Source organism: Apodemus sylvaticus, chromosome 1 (genome assembly GCF_947179515.1).
Source record: "Apodemus sylvaticus chromosome 1, mApoSyl1.1, whole genome shotgun sequence".
Classification (NCBI taxonomy): domain Eukaryota; kingdom Metazoa; phylum Chordata; class Mammalia; order Rodentia; family Muridae; genus Apodemus; species Apodemus sylvaticus.
In genome coordinates, this window is record NC_067472.1 from 172,533,140 (window position 1) to 172,555,152 (window position 22,013).

Genomic DNA, 22,013 nt, shown 5'->3' on the forward strand with positions numbered 1-22,013 from the left:
AGCCATTTGTTCAGTCTTAGTATATTTTATTCCTTAGAAAATTTTATCTAGAGAAACAATAGAGCATGAAATCTGTTGAAAGTATGTTTAAAATATTCATACTTTTAAATTTTGTGAGAATCCCCAGAAATACTGATGTGTTGTCTCAGAAGAGGAATTTAAAAATATAAAGAAACGTTTTCCTATATTGTAAATATTCTAAAATATTCCATTATTTGATAAGCAAATAAACTTCTTTTAAATTAAAGCTAATAAAATTGCCAGGGTATGACTAATCAGAAGTCAAAATTGTGAAAGCAATGGTAAGTTCTAATTAACGGGGATTTGATGTGGATGTGTGTGTGTGTGTGTGTGTGTGTGTGTGTGTGTGTGTGTGTATGTGTGTATGGGGAAAGGAAGAGAAACTAATAGTATATCTAAATATCTTATGTACCCAAAATGCAAACTTTCAGCCTATAACACATATATGTATATAATTTAAATGAAAATGTACTATCTTGGTCAACAATTCTCCCCTAAATAGTCATAGAAAGTCTTATGAAATTCCCAACACCATGCATGAAAAATGTTCTTTTAATTGTTCATCAGAGTTTTCCAAGAGATTTCCAAAACTACTATAGCTGTTTACCTTTAGTGACACCACTCTGCTCATGTTCGAAGGGAAAGCCTCATTTCTGAAGACATCATACATTTCAGACATAGGTCAAGAGGAACCAAGCTAATTGAAAAGCTTCTTCCATAATGAGTAGCTTCCATTATATCAGAAGTAGCTATATAAGCTTCCAATGGAAATAAGTAACCAGCCTTGACACTTATAAACTACAACAATGATCAGCCTGGCCTGGTAACATTATGGGTGCAGTATCATGTATAACTTGGTGTTAATCAGCAAACCTCTAATTAGGTTAACTTGCTTAAGGGCAAAATCATGCATAATGCTGGGAAGTTAGCCAGATACCCAGGGGTCCTGAAGTCATAGAACTTGGAGAACTTATACCTTTGTGTTTTCTAAACGAACATAATCTTCACCTACCTTATAAATATGTATTTATATGTTCCAATAAGTGCAGTCTTCATTCCTCATCAAGGAAACTTCTTGCCTCAGACTGATACCATTATGGAAAGTCACAACCAATCAAACAGCAGACTTGCCGGGCCCTGTCCCAATACATATATCCTCAAACAACTCCTGCACCTAAGGCTCAGGCATCATTGTGGTAAGAGAGGAAAAAAGCCAGCAAAGTCCAGAGGGACAGGAAACTTGCTGTTAGATTTTGTCTCCTAGAGATGTCAGAGTTGCTACACCCATGAAAATGTCTTGCTAACACAACTAAAAAAAAAGCAATTCCAATAGGCATGCTAACATGTGAATAAAAACTCATGAGACCTCAAACTTAGAAATACAAACAACAAAGGAATTGTGAGAGTGGGAGAAACAGATTTCTCCAGGAGATGAGCACAACAGTAGGCTATCTACTTCCATATTGTCAGTCTGGAAAAAATATAAATTAAAAGTAACATGGTACAGACTGAGGAAGTTGAAGATAATATATATGCATCAACAACCAAAGAAAAAGAAACTATGAATTTGAAAGAGTTTAAGACCAGTACATCAATTGTGTGGAGTGAAGAAAAGGGAGAAAAATGTGATATAGTTTTGTTCTCAAAAGTGAAAAATAAAACTTATCTAAAATTTAAAAAACTAAAATAATCAATATAAACAAACAAAAAACAAATATGTGTATGTTAAGATATAGTAAATGCAAATGGCTCAGGGTTAAAAACCACCTGCCTTGGATATAATAATGAGGTCCTGAGGAACATGGCTAAGCAGAAGAGCAGCTACCAGATTTCCCCCAGAGAAGAATGGGAAGAAGCTCAGAGATAGATAGGACACCTGTTTGAAATTCAGTAGTAAGACCGATGACATGTCTCAGCCATATTTCACTAGCATAAAATTTACACACCCTGGGTTCAATCTCTAGCATTAGAAAGGAAAATCAAAGACAACATCTCTTACAAATTTTAATCACATGGCCAAACTTCAGGTCAAAGCGTTTGTTACTTAAATGCCTACAAACGTTTATCAATTTCACATTTTATGTTTTAGCTTAAATTACAAACATTCTGCTGATTCCACATGTTTTCCTCCTACATAATATTTGGGTATCCCTTCCTTTCTCACCTTCGAGGGCCCCTTGCAAACATAGATGGCAAATAGGAAGCACCACTGGACCAAGCACCCATGGAGGGGCTGCTTCCTTGGTCTGGAAGGCTGGTGTGTTGCTCCCCTCTAGTGGCCATTTACCATCACAAGATCTATGCACCCTGGAGCCTCATTTGAGCTGTCAGATGAAGTGGTTTGCTCTTTCTTGTGACCCTACTGGACTATGAAGTAACAACGAAAACCAGTCTTTGGGGACACTAAGGGACCCAAGTCTAGTTTCCAGTACCCATGTCAGGTGATTCGAAACTGCCTCTAACTCTAACTCTAAATCCATACAACCCAACATTCTCCTCACCTGTGTGAACATATCCACCCACCACACACATAAAAAAATGAATGAATGAGCAAACAAATAAGTCTATTCAGCTGGAGTTACATAAAATACTGGCTGAAATGAACAAATAATTAACCAATAAACACAGGACAAGATGGCACATGCCTTCCATCTTAGGAGGCAGATTTAAGCAGATTTCCATCAGTCTGAGACAAGTCTGGTGTAGAGGCTACCCACGAATATATAATGAGACCCTGCCTTAAAATAATATTATTATTTTGAGGCACTGCAGTGACACATTATCAACTAATAGCACTGGTTGTTCTTCCAGAGTACACGAATTTCATTCCCAGCACCCAGTGGGTAGCACACAACCATCTGCACACCAGTCCTGGGTGAACTAATGCTCTCTTCTGGCCTTCAACAATATCATGCACACAAAGGCTATATTCTGGGGCTGAACACTGAAGTGGTGCTTCTTCCTGGTGGAAGTCCTGAGGCTTCAGTACTGGGATCAGCTCTAAGTGGACCTCCCCTTGTTTTCTGATGTCTGCCTGCCTGCCTGTCTGTCTGTCTGCCTGTCTGCCTGCCTGCCTACCTGCCTGTCTCTCTGTCTGTGTGATATATTTGTACTCTTTGTGTGTGATTTGTGCCCTCAGAGATCAGAAGAAGGCACAATATTCCCTTGAACACGGGGTTATGAGCCACTATATAGATTCCAAAAGTCAAACCTATTGTATCTTTGGCTAGGGTAGTAAAGAATCTTAATACTGGTTCATTCCTCCAACCCCTATATATTTTTTAATTAGACCTAATTATTTTATATGTACATGGGTATGGCCCGGATATATGCCTATGCATCATGTATGTGGTTTGTAGGCACAGAGGTACCTGGAACTGAACGATAATGAGCCATCTTGTACAAGGTGAAAACTCAACCCACATCCCCTGGAAGAGCAGGGGATAATGATGTCCAGCACCTCATTTTTTATGTGAGCCTTATATACCTTTGGGTACTTTAAAGTATCACCAAAACAGCTACCCAATAGACATGCAAGCATTTATAAGGAAAAACTCATGATACCTCAACTCTATAGGCAGCTAATGAATACTGAGATCATGAGTAATAATCTTCACTGGGGAAAAGATAACCAATTGATTATACAATACCAAATAGTGAGCTGTGAAAACATACAAGTAACATTATATAGATGGAACAGATTTTACTCATATAATTGAGAATATCTGTCTATCTATGTATCTATCTATGTATCTATCTATCTATCTATCTGTCTGTCTAAACAAATATATAATAACAATGAAAAGAGGCTATAAATTTTCGGGTTTTTTTCTTTAAATTTAATTTATTCACTTTATATCCTGGTCACTGTCCTCCATTGTTGGGAACCAGTGAGCTTGGCTCAACACCCCCAGATGAGCTGTTTTCACAGATTTCCTGAGAGAAAACCATCCCTCAGCTTAGCTTGATTCCTGCCTTCTCACCTGGTGTGGTAGGGACTTCCCAGGTGCCTGACCTATGGCTATAATTATTTTTTCCTGTTCCCTTCCCTGGCCTCTAGTATATATATATATATATATTTCTGGTCTCTCAGTAAAGCTTTGGCATTCTCCTTACAGAATGATCTATGTCTGTATTTTCTGTTAATCCCCAAGGCTTATGCCCAATACTTGGTACTGTGGTGGCACAGGTGCTGTCACTCCATCCCCTTTTCTTCAGTCCTCCTGCACCTCTCCTCCCTTTCCCCTCTGAGAAGGTGGAGCTCAAATGATGATCTGGGTTGTAGGGAGGAGAGCTGTAGTTCAAGGTCATCTTCTGTCTCCTGGCAGTTCAAGGCCAACATGGGCTGTGTTAGACCCTGCCTCAGAAAAAAATTTAAAATGTCTAGTAAAGGAATGCTACGGGTGAGAGACATAGTCATCCTCAAGTTCAAATTGGTGTTTTCCAATAGCAAAAAGTCTCCTTACAAATATACATATAAGTAACAGTATAAAGAATGAGTGATGTATATTTAAGAATATATATTTGTAATTTTTAATATTTCCACATATATATGTATTTATACATATATACATATATGTGTGGTTTGTGTGTGTGTGTAATGAAAGATAATGGAAAAGCTATAAGTTTGACAGATAGCAAAGATGGATATATGGGAGGGTTTGAAGGGTTTCAGGGAAGAAAAGGAAGGGATAAATGATGTGATTATATTATAATCAAAAATAAAAGAAAAAATTCAGGATAAGGTCTATCCAATGGTGATAAGGCATTTGTACCAAGTGCATAAATCATAGGTTTAGTCCTCAATCACATGAAATAAACCAACAGAAATATATCCAAAGGTTGAACATAATGATAGTGAAGCATTAGAAATGAATATAAATGGATGAATGCAAGCTAAGTGGGAAGATGCCTATGGGGAGGAAGAGAGTAAGAAAAAGATAAGAACACAGGGGAGAAGGAAGTAGCGACAATATGAAAACATAATAATAATAATTACAGATTTGTATTGTTTGGTTTTATTGTATTAAAACAAGCTATTACTGAACCACCAACTAAAAAGCATACATGGGTTGGATCAAGCTCCTCTCCCTGACATGTGTAGCAGTTGTGAAGCTTGGTTTTCATGTGGGTCCCCAAACAACTGGAGTGGGAGGTGTCTGTCCCTGAATTTGTTGCACACCTGTTGGTCTAACTGGGGTGACTTTACTGGCTTCCATGGGAGAAGATGTGCCTGGTCCTGCAGTGACTTGATGTTCCAGAGTGGTTTAGTATGGGGACTGGGGGGGGGGACCTCTCTCTCTTCTCAGAAAGGAGGGCCTGTGTGTCTGTGGGACTTTGAAGACAGGGATTGGGAGGGCTGTGTTCAGTATGTAAAGTGAGTACATATATTAATGGAAAAAATAAAAAAGTATCTTACTATATATGTAGACCTGGCTGGCATGAGGGCAACTATGTAGCCCAGACAGGCATTGAACTCAGAGATCCATCTGTTCTTCCTGAATATTGGGATTAAAGCATGTGATGCCATACCTAGCCTGGAACCTTCCTCTGTAACATCTGGGTCTCATAGTTTTAAAAAGTGCTGACATACACCTTTAATCTCAGTTCTGAAAAAGCAGATGTAGGAGTTCAAGTCCACCTCGACTACAAGGCTACAAAAAGAAACCCGGTCTCAAAAAACTCTTTAAAATTACTACGCAAGCTGCCAAGAGAGAAAAGCATTCACCACTTTTACCCACCTGTGAAGCCTATGGAATGCAACAATGATTAACAGTTCTTCCATCTTGGAGAGAAGTACAGGACAGAGGATTTTTTGTTTGTTTGTTTGGTTAGGTTTGGTTTGGTTTTTCAAGACAGGGTTTCTCTGTGTGGTCCTGGCTGTCCTGGAACACACTCTGTATACCAGGCTGACCTCAAACTCAGAAATCTGCCTGCCTCTGCCTCCCAAGTTCTGGAATTACAGGCATGTGCCCCCAAGCCTGGCTTAGGACAGGGGATGTTAAGGGGAGGGGAGGGGAGACAGGAGGATTTTCACAGGGCATTAATAAGGAAAGCAACAGGAGGAATGGCCCAAGCCTTTAATCCCAGAACACAAGCCTTTAATCCCAGAACATAAGCCTTTAATCCCAGAACACAAGACCGAATTCTGTGAGTTTGAGGCTAGCCTGGTTTGCATGTCCAGTTGCAGGTCAGACAAAGTTATAAAGTGAGACCTTGTCCCACATCCCCATCCAAAAACAAAAACAATAAAATGGGATGTGGACAAAACCAGAGGATGTTTGAAAAAGTGGAAGCTGCAAACCCATAAAAAAAAATTCCTGGAGATCATGAAGTTAACTTCTCAATACAAATCACTGAATCTGACCAGATTCACTATATCTCCCAAACTCCAAGGATATATAAAAACTGCTCAGACACCCACAGACCAGCCAAGCTATCTGAAAGAGGCCCAAATTACCTGACTCAACAGAAAGACATTCTCTGAACTGTGGAGAAGTGCCTGTAGGTTGGGCAGTGCAGTCCAGGTTTCTAGCTTTCATGAGCAATTATTCTTGCTGGAGCATGCTCTGGTGGCATAAATATTTTTTGAATTTTGAGCAATTCTCTTGTAAGTAACCACTCATTCATATCCTTATGAATAACCTTAATGGAATTCATTCTTTATCAAGTTGTATTTTGGCAAAGTCAGGGACAACAGATTTTGCAAACAACACAGTATCTAGGGTAATGTCAAATCTGTAGAGGCCTAGAACCCAGAACTAGTCCTTGGATACAAACATTGTAGTCTACATGGATCTTCAAATCTCAAGCTTTTGATGGAGCTTTATTTGTGACTGGCTCTATGAAGGTGGCAGAGAACTAGAGCTTTGACCAGGGCTGAGTCTTATCCCTGGAATAGAGTCTGATGTTTCTTCAATTTCTGCAGATTGAACTGGGTACATGGCCTTTGTTGATAGAAATGGGCCAGTGTTTGCTATTGTCTGGGAATGGGGAGACAGAATCACATCCACGATGATCCCCAGGTGTGATCAAGACTGGAGAAGGGATGGGAAGATCCCAGAGGAGCTGGGTTAAAAAAGGGAGTCAACCTCTGCTAGGTTTGGGGACATGGGATCACCAGTGGCCCAAGCATTAAGGGAGTCAACACCTGGTAAGTTTGGGGACACGGGATCAGCAGTGGCCCCAGCATTAATGGGGGAATGATCTCCTGTGCTGGTGCGGTGAGTATGGGCTCTTGTACCTTGATTCCTAGGTGATTTTAGAAGTTCTTGGGGATGCTTCCAAAAGTATCTAGACCTCTGGTTCTTAAACCATACCTGGAGAGTCAAACAAAGAATAAATAGAGGGGGGGAACACACTAGTCTAGGCCCGAGATCTGAAGCTGCTGTGTGGAAAGACAAGGTATTTTTTTCCTCTCTAGGTGAGCTCCCATTGACATACCACTGGGACTTGAAGGCCCAAAAGGAAGGAGGAAGGCACTATGGGTAGGACATAAATCTATGGAGCCAATCAAAATTTCTGATCTACAAAATCAGAGGATTCAAAGAAATCCTGATCTTTAAATAACTGGAAGCCCTAAGGGGCACCAGTATAGCTCTAGATTGCCAAAGAGTTTCTGAGACGTCAAAGAGGGATACAGTATTTAACACATGGTCCATGCTAGTGAAATGTTTGGCCAACTTTCTGTAACCAGGAAGCAGGCAGCCCCTAACAATAAAATAACACCAGAAATGATGGGAGTCTGGGATGGGGGGGAGGGGCTTGTTCAGATGGCTAACTGGGGAGTGGCTATACTGAAGAGATGGGAGAAGGACAAGAGAGGGGATCGACCCAGATCTGGTGTTCTATCACACAAATGATTTTGTGCCAGCTCCTGGCATTGTTGGTCAGAAGGATACATGGACTTTTCAAGGAAGAATTTTTCAAGCTTCTTCTTTTGTTCAGGGTTGTATCTGGTACTCCCTCTCCATTACCTGATAGGCGCCTCGCAGGGGACATTTAGCCTTGGCAGGACTCGAGGAGCCACAAGTGGAGCTAACAGACCAGGAAAAATCTAAAAGCCTGGGTTTCCTGGAGATTCTGGAGACATTTGTGGACCTTCAAGTAAGGGGTGGATTTGTGGGCTTTGAAGATCGTGAGGCATTAGGGGACCTGGAGTCATTTGGAGACCTTCAGGTAAAAGAGGTCTTTGGGGCATTTGGTGATTATGAGGGACTAGTGGGCATGGAGGCATTTGGAGATCTGGAGAAAATGGAGGTTTAGAGATCTAATGTTTAGGTAGAATTGTTGGGGAAGTATTCTGCATTGGAAAGTCTAGAATAAAGAATAAAAGAGGTCAAAGAGATCCCATAGCCCTAAGTCGCTGCCCCTCAAGGCATACTTTACAGAGGGCTGAAGGCTATCTTGGTTGGAGAGGCAGAAGAACAAAGCACAGATGTTTAGCCTAAAACCAACACCCAAGCAGGCACCCTTACTTCTACCTGCCTGCCAGTTCTAGCATGCATCTTGCCCTCAAGATTGCCATTAAAAAAAAAAAAAGAATAAGACCTCCAGGCAGTGATGGCCTATGCTTTAATCCCAGTACTTGGGAGGCAGAGGCAGGTGAATCTCTGATTTCGAAGATAACCAGGTCTACAGAATGAGTTCCAGGACAACCAAGGCTGTAGAGATAAAGCCTGTGTGGAAACACTAAAAATAAATAAATAAATAGACAACTACTGTGTTAGTACAGGACCCCCAACCCAGAGTGACTGGGGCTGGAGAAGGACCTCACTATGGATCTGTTATGCAGCTTCTGAGAGCTTGCTGGTCCTCTCTTAGCTCCCTTCATCCCTAAGTAAAGGATAAAATGCCCCATACCACCTACAGTATCCATTCAGCTTCCCCAGTACAACTCACCTGGAAAGTCAGTAGGCTCCTGCATCTTGGCATACTCTGTTCTGGTGTTTGAGGATTTTGATCCCAGGACCTGGACTTAAATCACCTCTGATTATTGGGCCCTCCCTTCCCACCCATTCCAAATCTTGCCCTGTTGTCTTGGCAACACTCTGTTTTCTTTACATAACCCTCACCTACAACTCTGCAGCCACACTTCTCAGATGTGACCTTGATGTCTGCAGTTTTGTTTCCTATTTTTGACACAGGGTGTTTCAAGCTCCAGGATTTCCTGGAACTCCCTATGTTATCACATTGTCAGCAAACTGCCAGTGACCTGCTTGATTTTGCCTACCTTCTAAGTACTGGGATTAAAGGTGTGAACAACCACACCCTTCAGTTCATCTTTTCTGTTTGAGCAGCCTCTGAATGTTGTTTTGTGTGGGGACCTAACCATGATTGTGAAGACATCACTGGAGTGATGGGGAAATGGTTCCACATAAAAATACAAAATGAAATCGCCTACATAAATAAAGTTACTAAAAAACCCATTACACACTGAACTAGGCTTTAATAAAATCCAATAGTAATCGATGAGAAAAGTCCTGGTGAGAATAGGGATGCAAGAGACATCTAAATATAATGAACAGAAATTATAATAAGCCTTTAGCTAACATAAATGAAATTGAGAGACTCTCAAAGAAATTTCACTATACTCAGGAATGAGACAAGACTGTCCAATCTCTCCATATCTATTCAATATAGTACTTGAGGTTCTAACTAGAGCAAGAAGACAAATGAAAAATATCAACAGGATATAATTTGGAAAGGAAGAAATCAAAGTATCCTAATTGGTTGATGGTATGATAGTATGTGTGTCTGGAAACAGCTACAGTGTACTGAGATAAATAAAATAAATCTTACAAAAAAGATCTGTCATTTTCATGGATCACGAGGATTATACCACAGATAAACATGGTCATCTTCATAAAACCAATGCATACATTCAGTAAAATCCCGATCCATTTTCCAAAAAAATTCTTTTCAAACGTGGAAATAATTCCCAGTGACTTGTGGAATATTAAACTATCCATGATAGTTAAACAATCCTGCACATTAAAATAATTGCATGGTACTGACATAAAAAGAGACATTTAGATCAAATATATCAAATGCATGAACCAGACACAATTCCAAGAACATCTGGAAACCTGATTTTTGTTAAGGAATCTAGAAATACACAATGGAAAGAAGACAGTACCTTCAAACAATGGTGTTCCTGTAAAAGAATGTCTCCAGGTAGAAAATAGAAATGGATCCATATTTATCACTGAAGTTTTAGTGTATCAAAGACCTCAAAATAAAAGCAGACACACTGAAACTGGTAGATCAGAAAGCAGTGAACAGCTCTGAATTCACTGGAATGGGAGACAACATTCTGAACATAACACAAATATTACAGGTGCTAATATCAACAACTAATAAACAGGGATAAAGAGCCTCTGTAATGCAAAACAAAACAAAACAAACAAAAAAACCCAAACACTGTCCTCTGGACAAGAGACAGGCTAAGGAATGAGGAAAGACTTTTACCAACTCCACAACTGATAGAGGCCTAGTATACTAAATATATAAAAACCTCAAGAAACTAGATTTTTAAATAAACACAAAAAAACTCCAATTAAAAATGGGGTACAGATCTAAACATGGAATTCTCTACAGGGGAATCTCAAATAGGGAAGAAACACTTAAAGACTAATTCAACACTCCATAGCAAACTGTTTGTACTGTAACACTAAATACTGTCCCCTGAGCCCTGGTTGCCTCAGAGAAGAGTCAGAGTCCATAGCAAGTGGTGCTAAGTGGCCTTGTTCACAAGTTATTCCTGATTGGTGATTCTGTGATCTTTGGAAATGAAAATGATCAGAAAGGGAAGCTGTGATTGCCTCTAGAGACCCTCATGCCTGTATTTGGATTCAGGGAAGCCCCAGTCCCACTGAGGCCCACACAAAAAATTATGTTGCAGAGCAATTCAATATCTACTTCCTACCACATGGATGTGGAGTCTGGCATGTCCACCTTCACAACACCAGGGACTCCTGAAAGAACTCTGTAAACGTAAACTCCTTTTGTGCCTTAGAGTTGAATTGTAGTGAATCACATCACTGTGGTTGGTGGTCATGAAAAGTTAAAAGGATTCTTATTAAATATTGCTGAAGGAGAATCTCCATCATCTTCTCTCTACCAGTTTCTTGACTATTTGGAAAATTTATCACACCAAACTGAGTGTGGAAGGCAATGTTCAGAACTTCTAGAAACTAGACCTTAAATGTTTCTAGTCTGTCTTCCCACTGCATACCAAAACCAATGTCTGTGTACACTGAACAGTGATATTATAAGCACCACACCTTTCCAGTGTTAAAGTTCCTCCTCCCTAGAGAATACACACTCAGTGAGGCTCAGGGGCCAGGAGCCTTTGCCAGGTTACCACATGTACCAACAGAACCACAACCTAGCTCACAGCATACTCCACCCATTAGCATATTGGACTAGGACAGGTCAGCAACCTGTTCTTCCTGGTGTGGGGACAGGGTCAACACAACTGAACATGGCATCACTTCTGGTCTTACTCATGGCTCCCTGCAGCTACTTCAATGGGCTGGGAGAGAAGAGAAACAGACCAAAGGGAAAGGAGGGAAATGGCAGAGGAAAAGGACCAGGTAACCAAAATGGCTCAATTTCATCAGGAAGAGCTGCACAGGGAAGGGCATCCCAATCACTCTGTTGGGGGTTGGGGAATGACACCCATATCTTCTAACAGGAAGACCCTGAGAGATGCTGGGAGAACCTGACAGCCAGGTCCACTTTGACTTGTTAAGTAGGTAATTAGTCCCAGGGTTTTGCTTAAAAGTAAGGAGGAATGACAAAGTAGAAATGATTTAATTAAAATCTCAAACATCATTTTAAAGGTGAGACAGACCTTGTGGTTCAATGTTTTCGAGGGACTAGACATAAAAACCTAGAGTACACTAGGTAATCTTCACATTTATTCTCCCTGATTGTGCTTTTTCACACAGGAATAATAACATTCCTGTTGGGAAAAGCCACACCACTCTGTTCATATCTTCTCTATTAGTTAACTTAGTGCAACTACAGAATTTTGGTTTCTAGAGAAAAGTTCAGCTCCATATCCAGCTCCATTTCTGATTGTCTTGGTCTACGAAATCAAAAAAAAAAAAAATTGCCACTTAGGCCTTTTACTGATCATCAAATAACTGATTACCTGACTACTCCTTGCTAATGACAACCAATTATTGTCAAATATGAATGCTCTCCTCACCCCTCCTCATCCCTTTCTGTGCATCAGAGTTGGTCAGTAAACTCAATTCTAACTCCAGTCCCATTTCATTTTAAGTGTCTGTTAAAAGCCATGGATGTTAGGGGACACTCATGCACTGGTCTCATCTCACTGACTTTTCATTGCCAAGCCTGAAAGAGTTGCAGGACAGTTTTCAAGTCCTTGGGCCACAGAGGCAGGACGAGGTATACAAAGCAATTCATGATTACAAGCAAGAGGAAAGCCTAAGGTTCAGAAAGCATTATTCTAATGAGAATCTAATATTAAAGAACTTTAAAGAAGAAATGCAATTACTAAAGTCTTGGAAAAATTCCAGAATAGATAAATATGATATTGGGGCAGTGAAACATTAAAGAACATGAAATTTAAAAAGTATCAGCCAGGTGATGATGACTCATGCTTTTAATATCATTAGTTGGAAGGCAGAGATGGGCAGAACCCTCTGAATTCAAGGGCAGCCTGGTAGATGGAATAAGTTGCAAGACCACCATATCCTCACAAAGAAAACCAGTTTTGGAAAAATAGACAACCAAAAGAAAAAATGGTCAATATGGCTAAGAAACCAAAACCAATCTACAAATTCAATGCCATTTTCCTGAAAAATTCCAACACAACTTTCTACAGACATTGAATGTGCAATTCTTAACTTCATATGAAAGAAGAAAAACTCCCAGGAAATTCAAAGCAATCCTGAACATTAAAAGAACCTCTGGAGGAATCATGATCCCTTACCTCAAGCTGTACTACATAGCAATAGTGATAAAAACCTAACGTTATTGGAACAGAGACAGACAAGCAGATCAATTGAATGCAATCAGAGATGCTAAAAGGAACCCACACATGTATGCAGACTTGATCTTTGACAAAGAAGCAAAAACCAGGGCTGGAGAGATGACACTGCTTAAAAGCTGACTGTTATTCCAGAAGTCTTGAGTTAAATTCCTAGCAACCACGAGGTGGCTCATAACCATCTGCAATGGAATCTGATGCCCTCTTTTAGTGTTTCTGAAGAGAGAGTGACAGTGTAATATGAACATAAAATAAATGTAAATTTTTTTAATGATACAAAAACCATATAGTAGAAAAAGAAAGCATCTTCAACAAATGGTACTTGTCTAACTGGCAATGTGCATATAGAAGAATGAAATTGATTGTATTTATCACCCTCAACATGATGGATCAAGGACCTCAACATAAAACCAGATATACTGAATCAAATAGAAACAAATCAGGTAAAACCCTTGAACAAATTGGCATGGGAAAGAATTTCTTGAATAGAACACCTCTAACTCAGGCTCTAGGATCAACTGTTGATAAACAGGATCTTTTGAAAATGAAAATCTTCTAGAAGGGAAACGACACTGTCACTAGCAAAAAACAGCAGGCTACAAATTGAGAAAAAGATCTTCACTAACACTACAGTCAAGAAGGGGGTAATATCTAAAATTTATAAAGAATGCAAGATAGATGCCAAAAAAAAATTAAAAGTGGGATATAGAGCCAAACAGAATTCTCAACATAGAAATCTTGAATGACAAGTAGCACTTAAACAAATGTTCAACATCATTAGTCATCAAGTAAATGCAAATGACAACGACTGTGAGAGTACACATTACTTGAATCTCTAAATTATATGAATGGCTAAAATAGAAAACTTAAGAGACAGAACATGCTGCTAATGACACTGAGAAGGTGAACACTCCTTCTCTGGTAAGACAGCTTACTTGTACAACCACTATGGAATTCAATCTGGAGGTTCCTTAGAAAACTGGGAGTAGTAGTTCTATCTCAAGGCCCAGTTATACCACACCTGGGCGTGTAACCAAAAGATGTACTACCATATCACAAAGACACATGCTCCACAGTGTTCAGACCAGCCTTACTCATAATAACCAGAAACTGGAAGCAAATCAGTTTATTTTGAAACCCTGTTGTGTTTCCTATAATGTAGTAAATTAGAAAGTTTAATGAAGAGGAAAGAAAGACCATTGAATTGGGGAGCAAGACTGGAATCAAGGCCATCTGAGTCAACATTGCATGCCTCAGAAACCTTTTCCTAAAAGGCCAAGGATGCAGCTGTTCTAGAATTCACAGGCCTTCCCAGGGAGAACCCTCTACACATAAGGAAAACATTAATTAAGAAACATCTTTTAAGAGCACATGGACTGGTCTGGAACCCTGCACATGATTAGGAGTGGACTACCTTGTCTATTCTCACTGGGAGAGGATGAGCCTAATCCTGGAGAGACTTGATGCCCCAAGGAAGAGGGATAGGATTAGGGGAGTCTAGGCAGGAGTTGGGGGTGGGTAGGGGAGTGGGAGCACCATCTCAGAGGCAAACGAGAGGGATGCAGTGAAGAAGTTTAGAAAGGAGAGTGGGAATGGAGACATTTGGAATGTAAGTAAATAAAACAATTCAAAAAGGAAGAGAAATACCTCTTTAGTAATGCTCAAAGAGGAGCCAGCCTAGAACACACCTTGCAATCCACAGCTGCCATCATCTTTAATTATCTCTTATGTTCAGCCTCCAGGTTACACTTTGAACCATTTAAATAGGGGCAGAAGACTGAAAGTGTAGCCACTTAGACAGAGGGGAGATTTACACAGCAAGGATATTCACAGAAGTGTTTCTTAAATACACTAGAGACCTGAAACAGTGACATACTCTTATGGGAAGATCCCAAAGGATGAAAAGGACCAGAAAAGTAGAAAGGACAAAAGTTGTGGTGGGGAGTTGCCACAACAGATATATCTCATGCCAAGTAAGCTTCTTAAGTATATCATCTTTTATACTACTTCCTGGAGGGGAAGAGTACAACATGTATGAAGAAGGCAGAAAGTATTACACAATGGGATAAACTCAGAGGAGTCTAAAGCAGTGCTGCAAAGCTTAATACTGGACTCCTACCCACTGCAAGAGGTGACATTTACAACTTTCTCATATTAACTCCAAATATGTCTTACATCAAAATGTTAAAAAAAGTACAAAAATTGTAGAAGATTGGTAGAAACTAGAAATTTCTGTGTTTGCCATCTTGCCAAGAATGTTTCAACATGCAAGCCCATGTTCCAAATCCTTGAGCATATGCAGCCCCAGAGCAAAGTTATTCAGAGGCCACTTCCAGGCTCACAGAGAGGTTAATACTACAAACAACCTCACAGGTGCTCATGTATAGCTGCGGTTTGCACCCGGCCCCAGGGAGGACTGGTCACATTTGCTCCTGCTATTCAATCATCTGTCCCTTCCCATTGGAAGCAGCTGCCATATACTCACCATATCATGAGTTCAGAGCATGCCTGAACTCTCCTCACAGCACACCGAGGCACACAGAGCAAGACACATGAACCACTCAAGCCTTACCAGCTACAACAATGAACACAGAAGCAACTGCCTCCACTTCTGACTGGCAGATCAGACTAGAGATTTTGAGTGGCACGTACAACTTTAGTAACATAAGCACCTCCCTTAACTTAGAAAGTGATCAAGGGACACAGCACAGTGATTCCTGGCCCATCCTTCTGGTCCAGGGTCATCCCTTTTCCAGATAAGTAGGGTGAGAGTGCACTGAAGTGACAAGACAAGGTGGTTCCTGTACCATGCTTCCTTTCAAGAGCTAGACCTTTTCCAGATCTGGAGAGATTTGCATTTCAGAAGCACTTGTGCCTGTCCTCTCACACCCTAGTCTTCTCTCTTCCAATACTTCTAACTCCTGGAATCAAGGCTGATAGCTTGTAGGGACTGTTATTAAACTTGCAGTAAACTAAACAATCTGGCCTATCGGTGAAGGGTACTAAGAGTCTTAACAATTAAAGAGAGAGTTTTAGAGTTGGAGAGATGGCTCAGCAGTTAAGAGCACTAACAGCTCTTCCAAAGGTCCTGAATACAAATCCCAGCAACCACATGGTGGGTCAAAACCATCCATAAAGAGATCTGATGCTTTTTTCAGGTGTATCAGATGACAGCTACAGTGTACCTACATATAATAATAAATAAATCTTTTATAAAAAGAGTTTTTGAAAACACTAAGATCTTTTTCTATGGTTTCATGTTTGGGTCATGTAAATTGCAACTATTTTCCCCAGGTAGATATAAGACTACAAACAAACCTGGGAGAAAAGCAGGAAACAGATGATAAACACTGTGGAGCACTATTGTAAGCCAGCACTTCTTCCTCAGTTTGGAAGGGCAAAAAACATCGCGGTATCAATAAAAGCAACTTAATGAACATAACTCATAGAATGGATCTCTCTGTATCTGTAAAAAGTGGATTTATTAGAACAACTTCCAAGTTGTGGTCCAAATAGTACAACAATGACTGTCTACAAATGGACAAATGAAGAATACAGTAGTGGTTCAGTCCATGTGGATGGATGTCTTGGCTGGTCTTCAGTAGATACCCATATTATGAAGAAAGAAGCTCTAATGGGGGTTTAAAAAATGAACTTGCTAGCCAGTGGTAGGATATGAAGACTAGGGTAAAGAACTATCACCTTTAAATCACCTTTATAAATGTAGGCTGCCACTAGAAGCTGTGGCCTGCATTAAAGGTATTTCTCATTCAAAAGATCCAGATGTAAACAACTAAATAAACTATAACTAAGAAGAGTCCCTCATAATTTCAAACTATCACAATTTTAGTGGATTCCATGTAGAGCAAATTTGACAACCAAGCACAACCATCACAAGAGCCAAGATAGTACTGAGGAAGATTTCTGTCCTGTCACAAGAAATGAGAACCTGGGAGTCATTTTCAAAGCAATGCTTTTATTTGTTATTAATAAAGGAAGCATTAGCATTCTACTTAGGGAGTCTGGATATGTTCACATACAGGTTCACTTACCTATAAGAATCCAAAGAGTATTCTTAATTCAAAATCATTCAAAAAAATATGGCAATGATAAAAATGATGGAAAGAAATACCTCTGGAATGTTCACCTCATACAGAAAGATCTTAGCAGATAATCAAGGAAATTATATTGTGAGAGTGGATTGCTGGGGGCTGGTGAGATATCTCAGCAATTAAGAACTCTTACTGTTGTTCTGAATGTCCTGAGTTCAAATCTTAGCAACCATATGGTGGCTCACAACTATCTATAAAACTACAGTGTACTCATATATACATTAAATAAATGTATAAACAAACAAACAAATACATAAATACATAAATACATACATACATACATACATACATACATACATACATAAAATATGTATCTTTAAAAAAATAGAGACAGAATACACCATAAAACTTATATTTCAAGCTGGATACGGTAGAGCATTTCTTCTGTTCTGGTACTGAGAACAAAGAGATAGAGTAGTGACTGTGAGTTTGAGAAAGGTCTGTCCTACATTGTCCACACAAACACACACACACACACACACACACACACACACAGTGGAAAAGAAGAACAAACTTAAACCACATAGGTAAAAAGGAGCATTGTAGAACTACAACAACACTTTCCCTCTTAAGATCATTCCAGGTGTTGCCATTCATGCCCAGAAAAACAATTTCAGAAAATGAATATTGCCAAGATGGTAGAACATGCTATTAGCTCAAGGACTTTGGCAGCAAATTCAGATACGTGAATTTGAGGTCATGCTGGCATATATTCTCACTTCCATAGTACAACCTATCTCAAATGGAATTAAGCTATGTAAGTAAATATTGTTCTGGTATCTAAAACCAGGAGCAACTATTGAAATGTACTGTCAAATTTTATTTTACAACTAGGCCTAATTGGCAATCTCCTCTGAATTTCAAGAGAGAAGCACTTCTGATTAAACAAAAGGGACTCTGTTTATACTCAAATTCAAGGTTAATGGACATAACAAATGATTACAAAAGCAGACATTGTTGCACTTAACAATCAAGTTAACTATAAACTAGTTCATAGAACATACCATGAAACAATGGAAACAAAGTATGATGTGTAAATAACAAGATTACTGAGAAAAAAACAAGTTTATTATGGTTGACGTTTAACTTGGAACACAAGTAATGAAAAATGCCATAGTGAACTATCTATGGATAGATAGAAATTTATTAGTTTTAACAGGAAAAGACATTAAAAGTGTCAACAATCCTTTAAGAAGTATAATTTCCCTTATTGGGTCTCATTGAGAAAAATCCAGATTTCCTTGATCAATTAAGTAAACTATAATGTAAAGCACATATTGAATCTGTAACAGATAGCAGTATATATTTTATCCTGTGCCTTTGGAGCACCATTAATTCTGTGAGTCTTCTACAAAGCATAGACCCTAGAAGTCATTCAATGTTGATCTAGTTAGAAGTTGTATTATTTAGGGTTTCCATTGCAGTGAAGGGACACAATGATGAATATAATCTTTTAAAATAACAAGATTTAATTGTAATTGACTTATATTTTCAGAGGTTCACTCAATTATCTTCATGGGAGAAGCAAGGTAGTGTCCTGTCAGATTTGGTGTTCGAGGAGCCAACAGTTCTACATCTTAGACCAAAGGAAGTGAGAAGACTGTTTTCTGCAGGCAGTCAAGGGGGCATAGAAGGCCTCAAAGCCAACATACTCCATCGCTGAAGCTGCACAACATAGCCATAGTGATTAAAACAACTCTATTGGATTGATACAAAAGCACACACTTTGATCAAGGGAATCAAATAGAAGCCAAAGAAAGAAACCCTAAGGGAACACCCCTCCATTACTGGTGGTATTGCAAGATGGTCAACCACTTTGGAAATCAGTCTGGCGGTTCCTCAGAAATCTGGGCATAATAATTTTGGAGGACCCTGCTATGCCACTCCTGGGAATATACCCAGAGGATTCCCCAGCATGCAATAAGGATACATGCTCCACTATGTTCATTGCATTCCTGTTTGTAATAGCCCGAAGCTGGAAAGAACCCAGGTGTCCCTCAACGGAGGAATAAATACAAAAAATGTGGTATATTTACACAATGGATTACTATTCAGCCATTAGAAACAACAAATTCATGAAATTCTTAGACAAATGGATGGAGATGGAGAACATCATACTAAGTGAGGAAACCCAGTCTCAAAAGATCAATCATGTTATGCACTCACTGATAAGTGGATATTTGCCTAGAAACTTGGAATACCCAAGACATAATCCACATATTAAATGATGTCAAAGAAGAACGGAGGAGTGGTCCATGGTTCTGGAAAGACTCAGTGCAGCAGTACAGTAGTACCTGAACAGGGAAGTGGGAAGGGGTGGATCGGGGAATAGGGGGAGAGAAGAGGGTTTTGGGGGCTTTTGGGAAGAGGGGAGCCAGAAAACGGGAAATCATTTGAAGTATAAATAAAAAAATATATTGAATAAATAAAATAATATAAGATTACAAATGAAATTATAACAAACTATTTCCATAAAAAAAGAAAGAAAGAAAGAAATCAACCCTGTGACACTTTGGAAACTTGATTTTTGATAAACAAGCCAAAAGTATACAATGGGGAAAAAAAAGAATCTTCAAAAAATGGTGCTGGCCTCACTGGATGTCTACATATAGAAGAGTGAAAATAGAGCCATATCTATCACCCTGCACAAAACTCAAGTACAAATGCATGAAGGACCTCAACCTAAAAATAGAAACATTAAATTTCATAGAAGAGAAAGTGGGAAATACCCGTGAACACATTGGTATGGAAACAATGGTTCAGGCACTAAGATCATGAATTGATAAATAAGACCTCATGAATCTACGAAGCTTTTGCAAGGCAAAAAACAATGTCATTAGGACAAATTAACACCCTATAGACTGAAAAGAGATCTTCTTTCACTAACCATACATCTGATAGATGTTTAATATCAAAAATATATAAACCTGGGATGGAGATATGGCTCAGCAGTTATGAGCACCAAGTACTCTTCCGAAGGTCATAAGTTCAAGTTACAGCAACCACATGATGGCTCACAACCATGGGTAACCAGGTGCGACTCTTTCTTCTGGAGTTTGTGAAAATAGCTACAGTATACTAACATCTAATAAACAAATAAATCTTTAGTATATATACTAAAGATATATATATATACATACATATATATACATATGTATACATATATACATATATACATAAATAAATACATATATATATATACATACATACATATATACATACATACATATATACATAAATACATATATACATATACACATATATACGTATATACACATATACACATATACACATACACACACACACACACACACACACACACACACATATATATATATATATATATATATAGATATAGATATAGATATAGATATGACTCAAGAAGTCAGACTCCAAAAACATAAATAACCCAGCTGAAAAACAGGTTACAAAACTAAACAGAGAATTCTCTACAGAGACTGTGCAATGGCAGAGAAGAACTTAAAGATATCCGCCTTAGTCATCATTGAAATGCAAATCAAAACCACACTTAGACTCCACCTTACAAGACAGGATTTCTCAGTGTAGCTTTGGCTGTGCTGTAACCTTCTCTTTTAGATCAGGCTGGCCTCAAACTCAGAGATACCCCTTGCTTCCTGAGTACTGAGATTAAAGTCATGTGCACAATTTTAAAAGCTTTTAATTCCTTGTTCTAATGAATATAGATTTTATCATATTTGATAGAGGAGACACATATTTACTGTCTCTTACACCAGGGTACTCCAGGTTGACATTTGTACCTGCAGGAACACCTAGTGCTCCTCCTGCTGACCTCAGCAAATGGTGCTCATCTTGCCAGTGATTTTAGTCTTCCAGTGTCTTCTATCTGGCCCCACCCCCACCAGGCATGCCTATTGGGCATGCCTATGACTTCAGAAAGATAATCATTGGTTATTAGCTGGGATCTACTAGACTCCACCAATGTGAGATCTGAAAACTGCATGAGTGTGGTTGTGCTAGTGGATTACCATAGCATGGGTCACAAGTGTCCTGGGGTAGGTTGGACATTTCCGGTGGTTGCAGAGCCCACAATCAGAGAGTTACCTGCCTTCCCTTTTCCAGGATCTAATAACCTAGCAGGACTTCAACTTGCCCTCACCTCTTTAGAATTCAGGGAAGAGAGTCACCACCTTTGGTCTGGGCTTCACACACAAGTTAGAGATAAGAGGACCAGGTCTGACCCCAAGGTGGTGGCATGTATGTGATATCCTTGCAAGCACTGGAGGACAAGGCAGCAGGATGAGGAAAGTTAGAGGCCACTGGGTTCCAAGCTGGTGTGTGTGTGTGTGTGTGTGTGTGTGTGTGTGTGCCCACTCAAGTACTGAAGACTTCAGCCTTCTCTCTGTGCCCAACCTTCCTTCTCCTTCTATCTCCTCCCCTCCCCTCCCCTCTCCTCTCCTCTCTCCCCTCCCCTCCCCTCCCCTCCCCTCCCCTCCCCTCTCCCCTCCTGTCTCTCAAACCCTCTCTCTTCCTGGTCTCTCTCTCCATCTTTCCCTTTCCTGCAGTTCTTTTTCACTTTCTCCTTTTTTCCTTTCCATTCCATGTCCTCCCCTACAACATTCTTTAATCTGCTCCCCCTCCTCCTATACCCATACTCTTCCCATCCTCCCCCAGTCTCTGATAAGATGGGTCTCTTTTGGACTAAGTGGGCCTCATAGTTGCTATGGAGTGCAGGGTGACTTTGAACTCCTGTCACCTGTGTCTACTACTGAGCATCACCATGCCCATTTTTCCTCTCTCTTTCCTTAGCCACTGGAGAGATGGAGCCCAGCACCTCAACCAGTGAGTGTTTTGACAAAGTTTCTAGAGGAAAGAAA